Source organism: Zalophus californianus, chromosome 8 (assembly GCF_009762305.2).
Source record: "Zalophus californianus isolate mZalCal1 chromosome 8, mZalCal1.pri.v2, whole genome shotgun sequence".
NCBI classification, from domain to species: Eukaryota; Metazoa; Chordata; class Mammalia; order Carnivora; family Otariidae; genus Zalophus; species Zalophus californianus.
The window spans coordinates 83,444,915-83,462,993 of record NC_045602.1 but is presented as its reverse complement, the minus strand read 5'-3'; positions in this window follow the sequence as shown (position 1 = coordinate 83,462,993).

Below are 18,079 nucleotides of genomic sequence, written 5' to 3'. Positions count from 1 at the left end.
CCCATGCTCACCCGGCCTGTGACCCAGCGTTTCTATCTCTGGCACCTGACCCTGTGTGGAGTCTCCAAACCCAGCAGATCCCTGTGGTGCACTCCCGCGCTGCTCCTCCCCGGGGAGGAAGGGGGGTCTCCCCGGCTCTGCCGCTTGTTGGGTCCCTGCTGGAGGCGCAATGGCCCGACTGGGCCGCGGATCACAGTTTATGGCAACCCCGAGCTGAGAGCCCGCACGTCAGCTCTGTCTCTGCAGCCGGCTTCTGCGCTCTGATTCCTGGGAGCTCTGCTGCACTCAGGCACCCTCGTCTTTCTGTGACCCTGAGGGTCCTGGGACCACACTGTCCCGCGAGGGTTCCACCCCCCGCTTAGCCACTGGAGCGACGTCCCTCTGCGGAGCCAACTTCTAAAAGGTCCGATTTTGTGCTCCGCGGCTCTATCACTTGCCAGAAGCGGCCGATGGAGGCCCCCCTCCCCTGCCGTCTATCCTCCCGAATATCGCCTCGGATTCACTTCTCCAGACGTCCTACCTTCTGGAAAGTGGTCGCTTTTCTGTTCAGAGTGTTGTTACTCTTCTTATCTTCGATCTCCTGTTGAGTTCGTAGGTGTTCAGAATGGTTTGATCCCTGTTCAGCTGAATTCCTGAGACCAGACGAAATTCAGGTCTCCTACTCCTCCGCCATCTTGCTCTGCCCCCCCCCCCGAAGTGGGTACCTCTTGATGAGGAAGGAAAATGAACTTCTTGCGGACTTAGACTGATTTTCTTAGGCGTCAGTAGCAGAAATACAATAATAATGTTAAAGTCTTACCAAATCCTCCAGGGCTATGCAACTAATGCTTATTTTTTTATTTTGTCTTATAACATCAGAAGATCAAATAAGTTGTATGTATTTTATGGTATCAACTGCATTTAACATTTACTGAATATTATAATATTGTCAAAGGATATATACACACATAAATATACATATGCATTAATATTCATATAAATATACACATACAAATTAAAATTGTTGGGGGAAATGTCTTTTGAAGTTAGACATTTAGTTAAGTTAATAAGTAAATGGATAAATAAATAAGTAAATAAGAGCAGAGCAAATGTTTAGGAAAAGAAAAAATATCCTTCACATTGGAGACTTCTAGAAGAAAATAAGCTACAGTTAAATTGCCATATTTTAAATGGACATGTGGTTGCTTGGCGTTCCCCTCAGGATGCTAGTATATAGCATGTATAATAAGCTTTGATACTTTTCTGTCTGACACAGTGTACTTTGAAACCCTGTGTGTCATCATGGCGTGAGGGTGGGATGGTGAATTACGGGTATGCAGAAGCTGTGTTGCTATCAGACAGAACAGAGTTCAAATTCCCCTTTGACCATTTTCTGGCTTCCTGACCTTGGATAGATTACCTTAAATCTCTGTTTTTCCATAGAACAGGGATAACATGAAAGTAGGAAAACATGGGGATCAAGAGAAGCAATGTTTGTACCATCTAGCTTGTAGGAAACATCCAATGCATCATTGTCTCCCTTCCAGATTTCCAATCTCAACACCTCAAATAGAAGTGTGTCTTCAAAAACTCTCTGTTGAATGAATGGTTGATTGAATAAATTGTATGAAAATTAAATTCTAGTATTAGAGAATGTGAATATTTCCTATATTTTATCTGATTGGAAAACATGCTTGCATTTGGATTTTTTTGTTGTTGTTGGTGGTGGTGGTGTTTAAATGTAAATGTCCCAGTTTGAATCATAGTTCGGATTCTGATGATTATCAAGTTGTATTCTAAAAGATAAAGACCTTTATCACCCAACACATGCAGCAAAGCAACTTCTGTTTTTCACAAAATTCTTTTAAATTGGATTTATAAATTACTAAGACAATAAGGATCAATAAATCAATACATGTAAAATGGCTCCGATCCCAGAACTCCTTTGGCCATTTCACCTTCCTTCAGGAAGAAATGCCTTCTTAGGTTATTAAAGTAAATGGTGTATATGTGGGGTGCATGTGTGTTCCTATCTTTGTGGAAAAGACACAGGAGACCTGATGGGAGTCAGTATAAAGCCTTCCCCGTTGGAGAGAGGAAAGCTGCTCTCAGCTCACCAAGCTGCAGGGGAATGCCATTCTCCCAGGCTTGATTTCAGGCGTTGGCTTTGTTACAGTTCAGTTACACCTGACTGTCCCTAAGGAGGATCTTGGGGCTGCCGGCTCCACATCACCTCCTTCAATTAGTAATTGAGTCATGCGTTTTTATTTTTCTGAGTGTTGTCACAAATTTCAGGAACAGATTAAAGCCCCTAAGAGCATCTTTCACAGGGGCTCCCTGCAAAGGGATCTCAGCCCTGTTTCCCACTCTGGAACTTGGGCATTGCTGAACCTACAATGCCAGACGCATGAGTTACCAATCACAGAAGGCGCTCGAATTTTATCACAGCGCTTATGGCTGGTAACATTGAATGACACAAATTTGGTCAGGGTGGTCCCTTGGGTACTGCATCTGCACATCTTTTCAAATGCTTATTATGTTTTTGACCTTAAAAAATAAAAGGAGTCAAACATCTCTTCCAACTTTTCTTTTGGCCCACCCTCAGCCAGATTCATGTTAATTACTTCATTTCTTTTACTCTGGCTCTCAAGCTCCCTCATTTTTGCCGTGAGACATTAACCACAGGACACTGGGTAGGCACTGTGCTTTTGTGGTGGGTTGTTTGTGCATATGCATTTAAGATGAACCATTTCTGTTTGCAGAGACCCTTCTGGGTAAAGAGAGGATCCGGACTTGTGCTGGTATCATGGAGCTAAAGGAAATCGGTTAGATAATGATGAAGACATTTCAAGGACTTCCCTAGAATGCAGTGGCTTTCTCTTTGGGTCAGTCACTGTTTCAGACTGCTTAATTACTGCACACTCACGCAGGTCGTCCGAATGAACACATGGAAAGACGTTGGGAGGCCTCTTCTATTGTTCATAGAGGAAATGTTGCACACTGAGGAGAGATGCGGCTCTGGCTTTTCTTAGAATCCCCCTACATGTCCAGAATGGTGAACATTTAAAATGCATTCTGATTCACTTAAAATGTGTGGCTGGTTGATGATTAATCAGTTTTTTTTCCTGTTACATTTGGCTGAGTTTCTAAGGTGGGATTTAAATGCATATTGAAATGAACAGGGTTTAACATTTGGGTCTTTTTTTTAATTTTTTTTAATTTTTTTTTATTTTAAAAGATTTTATTTATTTATTTGAGAGAGAGAGAATGAGAGATAGAGAGCACGAGAGGGAAGAGGGTCAGAGGGAGAAGCAGACTCCCTGCCGAGCAGGGAGCCCGATGCGGGACTCGATCCCGGGACTCCAGGATCATGACCTGAGCCGAAGGCAGTCGCTTAACCAACTGAGCCACCCAGGCGCCCCTGGGTCTTTTTTTTTAATATAGATATTTTTAAAAGTTTATTTATTTTATAATTTCTACACTCAACCTGGGGCTTGAACTCACAACCCTAAATCAAGAGCCACATGCTCTTCAGATTGATCCAGCCAGGCACCCCTAACATTTGAGTATTTTGGAATATTTCTGTGGTGGGACTTGGTACTATTACTGTACAACTAGGTGCTACACCAACAATATAAGAGGATTATTGGCAAAGACAAAAAGGATTCATGATTTTTTTCTAAGGTTTATTTATTTATTTTTGAGGGGGATTGGGCAAAGGGGCAGAGGGAGAGAATCCCCAAACAGACTCCCTGCAGAGCCCAGAGCTCCATGGCAGGGAGGGGGGGAGGCTCAATCTCATGACCCAGGAGATCATGGCCTGAGCCGAAACTGAGAGTCTGGAGCTCAACCAACTGAGCCACCCAGCTGCCCCGATTTGATTTCTTAATAGAAAAGGAAAAAGTTGAAGGACAGTGGGAAAACATGAAAGGGATAAAGTAAAGGAGAACAAGTTGTAGAAATCTTGATACTCTGCCTTAAGAGGAGTGAGCTGTTTAGAAGCATCTTATCAATGTTTGGTTGTCCTCTGACAAATGAACAAAAGAAACTGAAGTATACAAAATGTGCACTTAGCCAAAGGCTCTGGGCTCCAGAAAAGAGAAAGAAACAAATACATTCGGTTCAACACCTAGTTTCAATTTCTCTTCCTTAGCTTTCTGGGAAGATTTATATAGAGCCTTCTTATTATAGACTCTCCTTTTCTTTGAGGACATTTATTTAATCATCTCCCTTCCTCCAACAACCATCTGCTCCCCAGGACACATTGTCCCGACACATTTCATCTTTTATATTTTCCATATTTGTACTCACATTTTTTCCATTTTCAGGCTTAAATAAATTATGTGTCCCTCCCCAAATCTACAGGCCTTTCTATGAGAAAAACTGCAGGTAGAGAAATGTCTATAAACTATCACAAGCTACCAGTGATTGTGAAGTTTCCTACTGTCAAATTAAAAGTGAAATAAAGAACATGTTTATTAAGGGCAAGTCGGAGTTGACTCTTCTGCCACAGATCAGTTCTCTAGCATATTCTGCACATCTATAATACAAAGGTGTTTAGACATACCTCTGAAATGCACTTATTTGAATGTTAACTTAAATTGTGTGTACCAATGTTGTTACTCGCCAGGTATATTTAATTTTGAGTTTGGGTTTAAGCCGAATGCATGGCACTAGAAAGAGGGACAATCTGTAAAATGATACCATGTTTCTAACTTGGGAGACTGATGATGCTATTCCCTGTGAGAGCAACTGTGGGAGGTGAGCATGGTTGGGGATGGGAGGCGAGCGTGGTTGGTAGTAGAATTGAGCATGGTTGGGGGTGGGAGTGGTTAGGGGTGGGAGGTGAGCATGTGTGGAGGTGGGGGAGAGCATGGTTGGGAGTAGAGGGTGAGTGTGCTCAGGGTAGGGAGGTGAGCATGATTGGGAGTAGGAGGTGAGAGTGATTGGGGGTGGGAGGTGAGCATGATTGGGGGTGGGAGGTGAAAATGGTTGGGTGTGTGAGGTGAGCATGCTTGAGGGTGAGGGATAAGCATAAGCATGCTTGGGAGTGGGAGGTGAATGTGTGTAGGGTGGGAAGTGAAGAGGAGTTCAACTTGGCATAGTGAAGCTGGTGTTCTTGTGCAATATCCAATTGGAAACCACTGGATGATGCTCAATGTCAGGGAAGTGTCTGGAGCTGGAGTTGTAGATTTGAGCGCTCTCAACCTACAGATAGTAATTGGAACTATGAAGGTTGATAGGATAACTCAGAAATAGGAAGACACAAAGAGAGGGTGGGGAAAAAAAAGCATAAAGTGTGACAGAAATCAAGATGGTAGAGAACTTTAAGCAAAGAATGAATGACAGTGTAAAATGCTGAAGTAATGTCTCATAGGATTAAGATAGAAAAAATACCTATAGGGTCTTTGAGTGTCTAGTGATAGCCATTTTACATGAGTGGTGAGGGGAGAAATTGTCCTGTTAATTGGGCCTTAGGCATGAATAAAGTTTCAGGGAGCTCACAATATTCCTATTTTGTGCATAAAGCTGCCCTTTGTATTGTGCCCAGAAAATCAAAGTTATGATGAAGATTGTTACAATGGTTTGAGAAAGTTTACTCAAGCCTCCATTTTGTTTTTTTATTTTATTATGTTATATTAATCACCATACATTACATCATTAGTTTTTGATGTAGTGTTCCAGGATTCATTGTGTATCACACCCAGGGATCCATTCAGTACGTGCCCTCTTTAATACCCATCACCAGGCTAACCCCTCCCCAACCCCCTCCCCTCTAGAACCCTCAGTTTGTTTCTCAGAGTCTATAGTCTCTCATGGTTCGTCTCCCCCTCCGATTTCCCACTTCATTTTTCCCTTCCTGCTATCTTCTTCTTCTTCTTCTTTTTTAAAAAATATAATGTATTATTTGTTTCAGAGGTACAGCTCTGTGATTCAACAATCTTACACAATTCACAGCGCTCACCATAGAACATACCCTCCCCAATGTCTATCACCCAGCCACCCCATCCCTCCCACCCCCCACCACTCCAGCAACCCTGTTTGTTTCCTGAGATTAAGAATTCCTCATATCAGTGAGGTCATATGATACATGTCTTTCTCTGATTGACTTCTTTCGCTCAGCATAACACCCTCCAGTTCCATCCACGTCATTGCAAATAAGCCTCCATTTTAAATAATAGCCAGAGTTCTATTTCTCAAATTCCTAGCTATGCCTAAACATCATGGGAGTGGAGAATGGAAGCCCAACCAAACTAATTTAATAAACCAGGGGTTGTGGGAATACAACAGAATACCTCGTATGACCTTTTATTATTTGCATTTTAACTTTAAAAAATTTTTTTAAAGATTTTATTTATTTGAGAGAGAGAGAGTGAGCACACAAGAGAGAGCATGAGCAGGGGGAGGGGCAGAGGAAGAAGCAGCCTCCCTGCTGAGCAGGGAGCCCGACATGGGGCTCAATCCCAGGACCCTGAGATCATGACCTGAGCCCGAGGCTTAACCGACTGAGCCACCCAGGCACCCCATACATTTTAACTTTAGTGTCACGTCCTCAGAGAGGACATTGTTGACCTTCCAAATTAAAATAGCTCTGAGACACCTCTATTATATTATTCCATTTAAATTTTCTGCTTTGTAAATATCGTTATCTGATTTTTCAAAATCTATTCCCCTATCTGCCGATTATAAAATAAGATCCAAGAGAAGAAGCCATGACTGTCTTGTTCCTTGCTATATCCCCAATGGATTGAATAGATCCTTCTTGTATAGGGACATCACAATCTGGGATATCAATAAGTATGTGTTAAGTAAATAAATGAATGGTAAAGGGTCTTCAACCGGAAGCTCCCAGACTTACAATCTGACTTGAGATCAATAATATAACAATTAGAGCAAACTGAACGATTACGGTATGCCAGGAATTGTACTAAGTGCATATGGAGTCCTCCCAATGGCAATTCATTGAGAAAAGCATGAATTTGGTCTTTTTAATAAATAAAGTATCTGAGACTTAGAGTAGGAAAATATTTTATCTAATAATAAAGAGTCATTAAGGATAGAACTTGGATTTAAACCCAGGTTTGTCTGACTCTATGGCAGATAACTGCTATGCATCTAACCTCCCTTTTGCACTGGATTATTGGTGATAGGACTCTGTCAAAGCCGCAGGTACACTGAGCTGAGGATGGCCACACGAAGTCTTCCCCATCAAAGTATATTGCTCCATAAGTGCTATAATGATGAGTTAACTTCTAATCTTTAGTTAGTATTTGTTTCAAATATAGCACAGCCAAATAATCAAGCCTAAGAGCAGATCACCAAATCCTTCAATAAAAAGCATAAAGAAAACATAATAAATATGGTAATATTTATTATGACAATACATATACATGATATATTGTCACTGCTCTAAAGCTTTACTTATAATTAACCAATATAATCCCCACAACAATCCTAAGAGGTAGGTATGTTATTATCTCCATCTTACAAACAAGGAAACTGGGATAAAGAAGTTAAATGACTACTCCAACTCACCTAGGAAGAGGTAAAGCCAGTATTGGAAACCAGGAAGACTGAGGCCAGAATACCTCAAGTCACTTAGGCCAACTGAACCAAGCATATAGTAGACAAGTTGGTGTCCTCCTATAGCCAATTAGACCAGACGATGTGTAAAATTTCTTACAAACTTAAAATATATACCTATAGTTAGTTATTACTTCGGGCTGGATAAAGGTTTTCTATATGAAAGACCTTAACTAATTAAACAAAGAAAAAGAAAAAGAAAAACTAATGGTTCGTTATCTCAAAATGTTATACTTCAAAGTCTTCAGAATTTTAAGTAAGTACATCAAAACTCCGACATCTGCTAGTCTTCTGTCTTAGACAGGTTATTTTGCCCTAGATAGGACAGTTTTGAAGATATGATTAATGTTAGTTGTCTTAAGAAATGATACAGGTTTGTATCACCTAAGCTGATACATTGTCCAAAAGAACTTAGGATGACAGAAATGTTCTGTAAGATACATGGCCACTAAGCACATGAAATGTAGCTTATGCACCTGAGGAACTAATTTTTAAACTGAATTTGATTTTAATTGAGTACAATAAAAATTTAAGCAGCTACATGTGTCTAAAGGCCACCATATTGGGGAATATAGATTTAAACTACTAATTCTTGGACGTATAAGATTGTGAGACTTCCTTTACACAATTAGAAAATATTTTTAATAATTAGGAAAGCAGACACTAAAAATGTTATTTCACAAGGCAGAGTGGAACAGATAAGCTATAATCCCATTGGCAAGTGTTGAAGTGTTCAGTACATGGAAGAGTAGAATTTCAAGTAAGACTGAGGCTTGTCCATTTCATTGATCTGGTCCTACAGACACAAAAGCTGTTCTGATTGCAATCAATAGTTACTGAGAATATCGGATCTAATCATCCAAAACTACAAATAACTTACCAATATGTGTAAGTAAAGAATAATATTATGCACCATAAGCAAGATGATTATGTCACACCTCAGTAGCTACTTTTGTAAAAAGAAGGAGAAGGAGAAGGAACTTTATAACATTAGAGGGGTTAGAATTGGAAAATAAGTGGAAATCTACACTTTCCAAACCAAAGAAAACACCACACTATTATCAATTACATTGCTTCCAATGATTAACCCGGGAAGGATGATTTCATCAACGGGGGTGGGAAGTGACACTTGCTAGAATCCTTGGAATTTGCTACAGTATATCATGTCCATCTGTGGTTTGGTTTTGATTCAAGAAGCTTATTTTTTTGTATAATGAATTGTAACACCTTTTGGGGAATGTAAGTACTATTTTGGCACATTGCCTACACACACCATATCTAAATTTAGTTTCAAAAATATCCATTTAAAATATTGCAAATTCAGAGGACTTACTTTTGCACTAAAAGAAATTCTTTTCGAAGCCGTTCATTTTATTGATTACTCAACCATTTACTTTTCCATTTGCCTCTTTGAGTAAAGCAAGAAGCAAAGGAAGTAAGTACCTAAAACTCCTAAGTTGCTATTTTGATTACAATTATAAAACATAGTGTTCTTTTGATTCTAAGCCATTGTCTCTCTCTCTCTCTTACATCTTCATTATTCAATTTTTCTATTTCCCACCTTTTTATAGAAGTAGAAAATAAGAGCAATAGGGGCGCCTGGGTGGCTCATTGGTTGGGCCACTGCCTCTAGCTCAGGTCATGGTCCTGGAGTCCCGGGATCGAGTCCCACATCGGGCTCTCTGCTCAGCGGGCAGTCTGCTTCTCCCTCTGACCCTCTTCCCTCTCATGCTCTCTATCTCTCATTCTCTCTCTCTCAAATAAATAAATAAAATCTTAAAAAAAAAGAAAATAAGAGCAATAGAAATACTTTAAACTTTTGTGGTTTTATAGGGCGTGTATATAAATAACATGCTTTTTATTCCTCAGACATACCAACCATTGAAAGTTTACACTAATTACCTATAGTTTCGTTAATGTTATAAGCTGCCCTTCATCTCTCCTGCCCAGACGTACTACTCAGTTTCTTCTGCAGATATAGTCGCCAGCTTCTGTTCACACCTGACACCAATTTCCTTTGATGTTCACAGCCTAAATGAGAACATTACAGCTATAGCTGAGTTTGCGAAGTACACAGGGTGCCTTTAAAATGATGGCAGGTATTTTCCTCATTAAAGCAGCCATAACAGATAGTTAGATATGATGCTGTCCCTCACCTTCCTACTAATTAATGACTATGATTGCAACCCAAATAAGATCAGGCAATTAAATGTGATAACATTTCAGAAGCAAAGAAAATATACAACGATCTTGGAATAGCTTCTTACCGATAAATAAAGTTGATCTTTGGAGAATTACCATATAAATGCACTATTCTATCAAAAAAAAATCACACAAACTAAGAAACGTAATAATTTTACTTTTAATTGAAACATGAGTTGGAAATCCCATTAAATTAAAATGTTATGAGTTGGTTATAGGAAGGTATTGTAAACAAGCTCTCTCGTATTCTGCAGCAGGGTACAGTAGTTAGAGCAGGGGCTCGTTCAAGCATGTCTTGAAAGGCACTTTGGGGAATAGATTATACTCATCTTGGCAAAGAATCTAGGTGACTGTTTTGGTAACAGATTTGTGACTGGGTCTAGAGAATAAGAGCCTACCAAAGAGAAGCTATTGACCCCACCATGGTTCACAAACATGCAAATCTTCAAGAAAACCTTTCAGAGGAGTTAGCACTTTCAGAAAACAAAAAGGAACAGACCAGTAGGTAAGCAGCTGCTTTTTAATTTTGCAATTTTGCAAGGGTCTTCTTGAGAAGGGTCGTGGTTGGTGGTGCTTATAACTTAAAGTTCATTCTAGAGCTGATTATCTGAGCCGTGGGAGGAAGTGGAGACTCAAGGAGGATTTCATTCCTCAGTGCATTTCCCTTATCTGTCACCTGAAATTTGACTTGGACAGACCCTAATGCTGGCCTTGAGGAAAAGGCTTTGTTTTATTGTTTTACTGTTTGGTCTACATAAGCTCCTGTGTAGACTTCTTAATGCTTATTATGATCTGCACATTATAATCACAACAAGGGATATCAATCAAAATAAGGTGCTTATCTGAAGTGCCCACCATGAGAAGTCCCTAAAAAAATATCATATAAAAACCCTTGCGGCTGCTACTTCTAAGGGTATGTGTGAGATCCGAAGTATTTCTGGGACACAACAAATTATGGTGGTCATTATGCTTGGCGTCAGTTGCTACAGGAAGGGTAGAGTTGTTCCTCAGAATGTGAGAGGAAAGGATCATGCCAAGAACAACTTGACCTTAATCTAGTAAAATACTGATATCAATGTGTGTATAAATATGTATATAATTATATTTACAAATCTAGTAAGAATGTGAATTCTTTAAAGGCAGAGGACTGTCAACATCATTAACCACCAGGGAAATTCAAATCAAAACCACATTGAGATACCCCCTTACACCAGTTAGAATGGCAAAAATTAACAAGGCAGGAAACAGCAAATGTTGGAGAGGATGTGGAGAAAGGGGAACCCTCCTACACTTTTGGTGGGAATGCAAGTTGGTACAGCCACTCTGGGAAACAGTATGGAGGTTCTTCAGAAATTTAAAAATAGAGCTACCCTATGACCCAGCAATTGCACTACTGGGATTTTACCCCAAAGATACAGATGTAGTGAAAAGAAGCGGTGCATGCACCCCAATATTCATGGCAGCAATGTCCACAATAGCCAAACCGTGGAAGGAGACAAGATGCCTTTCAACAGATGAATGGATAAAGAACATGTGGTCCATATATACAATGGAATATTACTCAGCCATCAGAAAGGATGAACACCGACCATTTGTATTGACATGGATGGGACTGGAAGAGACTATGCTAAGTGAAATGAGTCAAGCAGAGAAAGTCAGTTATCATATGGTTGCACTTATATGTCGAACCTAAGGAACAGCATGGAGGACATTAGGAGAAGGAAGGGAAAAATGAAGAGGGTGGGGAATCAGAGGGGGCGAGATTATGGACTCCAGGAAACAAACTGAGAGTTTCAGAAGGGAGGGTGGTGGGGGGATGGGTTAGCCCAGTGATGGGTATTAAGGAGGGCATGTATTGAAAGGAGCACTGGGTGTTATACACAAACAATGAATCGTGGATCACTACATCAGAAACTAATGAAGTACTGAATGGTGACTAACATAACATAATAAAAAAATAAAAAAAAATAAAAGCAGAGGACTTTGTGCTAGTTGTATTCTCAACACAGAGCATATAGAGAGAGCAGTGTCTGGTGATTCACAAAACTCCCTCAAATCTTGTTGAATGAGCACATACAGACACAGACACACACTCCCTGAGCACCATGAGGAGCGTGTGCCCTGGGAACAGTATCTTCCTCTTTTCTCCCTGTGTAAATCTCTCAAGCCTTATGAAGTCTTTGTCACGGCCTCTCCCTCTTTTTATTTTGTCCCAAAGCTGTATTCTCTGTACCTCCCTCTATTCCTCCTTCCCCACGGCATAGCTTTGACTATATTGCTTCCAAAGGCGTTCCAAGCTTGGAGTTGATCTTATCTTTATGCGAAAACAGATTATTCTTGTACTCCTTTGGATTTGAGGAGTTAGTCACCCAGGACAGTATTCTCAAAGGAGGATTAGAATACTTCATTATAAACAGAACTATTGGTGAGGTGCATATATCTGGAGAAGGTAAATTCTCGTTTTTATTGAAATGAGTTTAAATTGTGTTTTAAATTTCAAATGTTAATGTTTAAATATCAGTCGATAAGCACATATTCACTGTCATTTTAAAGATTTATTTACTTATTTGTTTTTTTTTTTAAAGATTTTGTTTATTTATTTGAGAGAGAGAATGAGAGACAGAGAGCATGAGAGGGAGGAGGGTCAGAGGGAGAAGCAGACTCCCCGCTGAGCAGGGAGCCCGATGTGGGACTCGATCCCGGGACTCCGGGATCATGACCTGAGCCGAAGGCAGTCGCTTAACCAACTGAGCCACCCAGGCGCCCTTATTTACTTATTTGAAAGAGAGAGAGAGCGGGCAAGCTGGGATGGTGGGGTGCAGAGGGAGAGAGAAACTTGAGCAGGCTCCATGCTCACCGAGGAGTCCCACACAGGGCTCTATCTCACAATGCTGAGATCACGGCCTGAGCTGAAATCAAGAGTCTGACACTTAACAGACTGAGCCACCCAGTCACCCTGCACTGTCATTTTATGTAGAAATAATTATTTTTATCATTGATCCAGTGGAATCCAAAATAATTTCTTTGCCTTTCTTACCTTCTTCCTTGTTCTGTGTATCCTAACTCCAATATCTTAATTTCACCATGACTTGGTTTCTTCAATGCCACTGAGAATAACATGTAACCCAGGGGTTTTGTGGGCATCAAATGAGATAATAAACTGCTAAGCAGGATTCAAGTGTGTCTAGTTCTTGGTGACACATTTCAAGAAGGAAAGTGGAAAAAAAAGTGTAAGTCCAGAGAAAATTGGTCATAATTCTAAGAGATCTGCAATTACTAGCCTATGGGGGAATTGAGTTTGGCGAGAGAAAAAAAAAATAGGATAAATCTGAGAACTGTCTTCTCTGATTTAAGGCATTTCTGTATGAAACAGAAATGAGTTTTTGTAATTTCATACGGCAGAACCATGACCTATGGATCAAAGTTTCCAAGAATGTGACTGCAGATCAATGTAAAGTGGAATTCTTAGCAACTCAGTATCCAAAGGGAATGTACAACTTAGAGCAAGGGCTTTGGGATTGGAAGATACCTGAATTCCAGTTCCAGTTCATTCATTGGCTGGTCGTCTTACATTAAACTTGACCATTCATCTTCCTAAACTTTAATCTCTTCATCCTTAAAATAGGAATAAGTGTCTGTAGAGAATATTAATAAATATTCAATTAGGTAATTTAGACAAATTACTTAGCATAATGCCTGAAAAAATTCGCCCTTAAGAAATTGTATTTAATTATTCCCTAGGAATGGAAGAACTCCAGCCCAGTGATAGGGTCACTTGTCAAGGATGCTTCGGAAGGGCAAGGACCATGTCTGTTTTGTTCATGCTAATATTCTTGGTCCTAAGAGAGAGTGGGGGATTCACTTAGTATTTCCAAATAATGAATAAGTAGAAGAGAAGGCTTCATTGAGTTGATGGTTAAGACAGATGACCTTTAGTCCCTTCCCACTTGAAGAAGCTATTCTTTTTGGATTTAGTGATCACGTTTGGAAAGTAGAAAAATAATAATCCTAAAACCTGGAAGTAAATTGAACTAGATAACTTTTCATTTTTAACTTTGGTTAAAACAAGAAATTACCCCCTCTTCCTTAAAATGCTGACCTAGGAGTTCTTAATTGCCAGATAACCAATTTGTGCTTTAGAAATCAAACAAATTATTCCTTTTAGTGGGAAATAATATAATGGCAAATAGTTTTACTTAAAACATCTTTGAAGAATAAGGATCAGGAACAGATGTTTTTCCCGATTAAAATTATTTCCATTGATTTCGAAAACACAGATACTAGGCTTCTCAGATACTCACAGTTTTTGGTGGAAAACACCATTGCCAGTGAGTTCTGATTCCTTTAGTGACAATTAATTAATATTACTTCAGAAACACATATAAGTTAATACTGTACAGAAAGGCAGTACAAGGTTTCCAGACTTGATTTTATTCCTTTTGTATTTTTTTGTTTGTTTTTGCTTTGAGTGCCTATACTTTTTCATTGCTGATACATCACACTTAACACATTTCTATGAATACACAATACTAATAGCAAATCTATACAAAGGCAAGGCTGGCAAAAAGTCATAACTGTTAAAAAGTTCTTCTATAAAATGCTGTGAGATTATTTAGGTTAGTAAAAAACTAGCAAGGATTGTTAAAAACTCCAGAAGGATCTAATCAAAGTGTGAGACTGTGCAACATAATGACAGATGGAATTTAATGTAGATAAGAAAAAGGTAATGCATTTGGGGAGAAATCATTTAAACTTTTCATATACATTGGTAGGATCTGAATTAGCTGAACTTCTCAGGGAAAAAAAAGAAGGGGTAATTATGGATGGAAGTATTCATTGAAGACATCTGCTCAGTCTTCAGCAGCAGTTAAAGCTAATAGACTGATGGTTATATTAATAAGGCAAGGGAAAATAGTATGGAAAATATTATGACGTTATGCTATATAAACCACTGATTTAATTTCACTTTGAACACTGTGCTAGTTTTTGGATTCCTAGCATTTTAGAAGAGGTAGTGTTTACAAAGTAAAAGTTAAACACACACACATACACACACACACACACACAGAAATGGGAGCAGAGGCGCGAGAAGAAACAGCACAGTAGCAGGTAAGGTGGAACCTTGAATCCAGGAGGCTGCTCTCCCCATCCCTACCCTCACGCGGTCTCATTGAATTCATAATGGCAGCTTACAGGAACTGCATTCCCAGAAGATGATTTACCAATGAGTTCTGAGCAGAGCATTTAATGCTTTTTAGGCCAACAGAAGGATTTTATCCTCTGCCTGTTTGATATACGGTTGGTAGCTGCCATGTCTGAAAATATTTTTAGAAGTGAAGAAACGATCCTTTTAATGCAAAGATATCCCCACCCCCCCGCGTCAGTCTCGCTTAGATAAATCATAAGATGCTGGCTGTTTGTGTAACAGTCCCATGATCCTTTGCTGCTTATTCTTTCCAAATTTCTGGAGTCAGTGATAGCCCTCTAATAAAAAGGGCCTGAGGGAAAAAAAGTGTCTAAGTTGGTAGTAAGACATCTATGGTAATAAAAGAGTTTCCGCTCAATTTTTTTCTACCTTCCTTGTTTTTATCATTTAAACGAACTACTTATAAAGGTGCAAGTCCTTTCACCGTAATCGCTCTGAACCGCTGTGTCAAACAACTTACCCACGTGGCAGGGTGCAGTAAGAGGTAAGCATTTGTGTTAGCTGGCCTGGACCCTAACACTGGCTTTGCCACTTTTGAGACCTGGAATCTTATGGAAGATCCTTTACTCAATGAGTTTTAATTTCTTCTCTTTTAAAATGACATTGATAATATCTAGCTCACAGCATTATTGTAAGAATTAAATAGAATAATTTATGTAGAATTCCTTGTACATGGGAAGTGCTCAGTGTTAGCGATGATATAGCTAAATGGGTTTTAAATGATAGAGATAAATGGGTTTTAAATAAAAACAAAATAGCCATATTATCATTTAATCTCAAAAGAATTTTTTGCTTGCCATGCCGTTTAAGTTCTCCCCTTATTTAGAGCCTCCAGAAGCTGTCCTAAATTGCAGTTTTCCTTGATCCAACCCCAAATTCCCATTATAATTTCTTTGCCAGTAATCCTTGATGATCATTCCACAGCAGAAAGGAGTACTAGTATTATCTCTTCTCAGAATGTTCTCCCTGCTTCTCCAACGTAGAGCCTGGTTCATGGCACAACCATTATTTCAAATGTCCGATCTCCTCTTCAGCACCTGCCTCAATCCCACATTGGAAGGCACGGCCAACAATTCTTTTCTTTTGGAAATCTATTCAGTGTCTCCAAAAGCATGTGATCAGTCTATCTGTGAAATGTCACAGAACTTAATCTGGGCTTCTACTTGATCCCAATAACATCATGTGTTGTGTTATTTGTCTTATGTTGTCTAAACACTCCCCATACTATTGTTACCTACGTACCTTGGTGTGTCCGACATTATCCAGCATAGGGCAAAAGAACACATCGCATGAATTAATAAACATACAAAGTTATAGACTCGCTTCTTACGATGAATTCATGGACACAGCAAATTCAAAGAATAACAAGCACACTGCAAAAAGAAAACTATAATCTCTTGTAGTAAGCACAAAAATATAGCTAATACTTTTCCTGATCGTCACTTTCTAGAGATCTATTATTAAAGTGAGGATTTATGACTTTCCAAAAACTTGGAATCATTTTCTACCAGAAGGACTGCATTCCTGTCTCTAAGCCTGGACCAGATCATATTAAAAAGTATGTGAAGCTGATTTGGGGGGGGGGGAAGCAAACTCAAGCACCAATATGTAATATGTGTAAGATCCTATTTTTCTCTAAAAGTTCACTGTGGAGAATAAGCAGAAGGTGTCATTATGGATTGGTTTGTTTCCTCACTTTGTTTTGTACACCAATCTCCTCTTTCTAATTTAAGGATTGTTTTTACTTCATTTCTTGTATCTTCCCTCATAATGACTTGCTGTGAAGCTTCAGTGTTTCATATATGAATGAGGGAAAATAACATTTTGAAGGATCGTTTTTTTTTCATGGAATTTTCCTGTTCTGTGGCTAGAGTGAATTACAAATTTTCATGGATGAGGATCGTTATGTTAGTCTGTGGTGAGTGTTATATGAGATAAAAGAGAAGGTATGAGATCAGCTCCTATACAGCTGCTAGACATATTCTCTTTATTGAAAAATGTATTTAAAATGTCCCCTCTTCAATGGATGGGCAATGATTTAAAAGACGCAGCTGCTAGTTAGGTTACAGAAATGGCACCTGGGCTCCAACTGGGCTTAGGTGTGAGCAATTTTGAGAAAAGGATCAGAACAGAAAGCAATGAGGTGGGGGTAGAAATCCCTTTGCCATTAAAGTCATGTCATCATCAAAGTCTATAGAGATCCCAATTTTCAAGGTATCACACTTGGAAATTCAAAGCAATTTTGGGAAAAGACATTCCCCATTATATTGAACTATCTTTTGAGTTAAAAATATTAACTGAATTAATGCTAGATGATTGAGAGGGATTCTTAAATCATGCAAATGAAAGAGGTATTTTTCTCAGGGCAATGAAATCCACATACAGAGGAACATTACTGATCATTAGCATGGGGAAGGCATACTTCTGCCTAATCAAATGTCCATTAATACTGAGAATGTCTGTCCTTTTCATTGATTGCAGTTTAAAAAGAAACACATGAAAAGGTGGTCACATAAGATAGAGATGCCTTCATTAGTCAACACGAATGGCATACTCTTTTTTTTTTAAATGTTCTTTCTTTCCCTTCTCTTTTTACTCTGAGCTTCCTGAGAAGTGGCATGTGTAAACTCTCTCTATAAAATGCAATTAGTAAGTTAGGGGTAAATCAATCACACTTCCTGTTAAAAAGTCACTCTTCTGCAGCATCCTCTTTACAGCATCCTAGACAGTGTTTTTGGCTGTGGGATAGATTAGACCCTCCATTTATTCTGCTATTGTGTTGGTCATGACCCCAGCGGGCTGGATTTCTCTCTGTCAATGTTAGTGACAGGGACCAGTCATTTGGAAATATGAGCAGTGAGAGGGCATACTGGTGGGATTCGTTCTTGCTGTAATGCCGATCTGTGTCTGAATCCTGCTTTTCCTCCTTATTAATTGGATAATCTGGTTGAGATAATTTATTCGATCCCCAGATCTCCATGTTTTTATGGCACCAATAGTTATGGAACCTCTACTCCCTGCCAGGCACTCTTCTGTGTTTTGGCATCTTAGAGGTAAACCAAACAGAGGAAATGCCTGGACTCCCAGAACTTCAGTACTAGAGCGGGA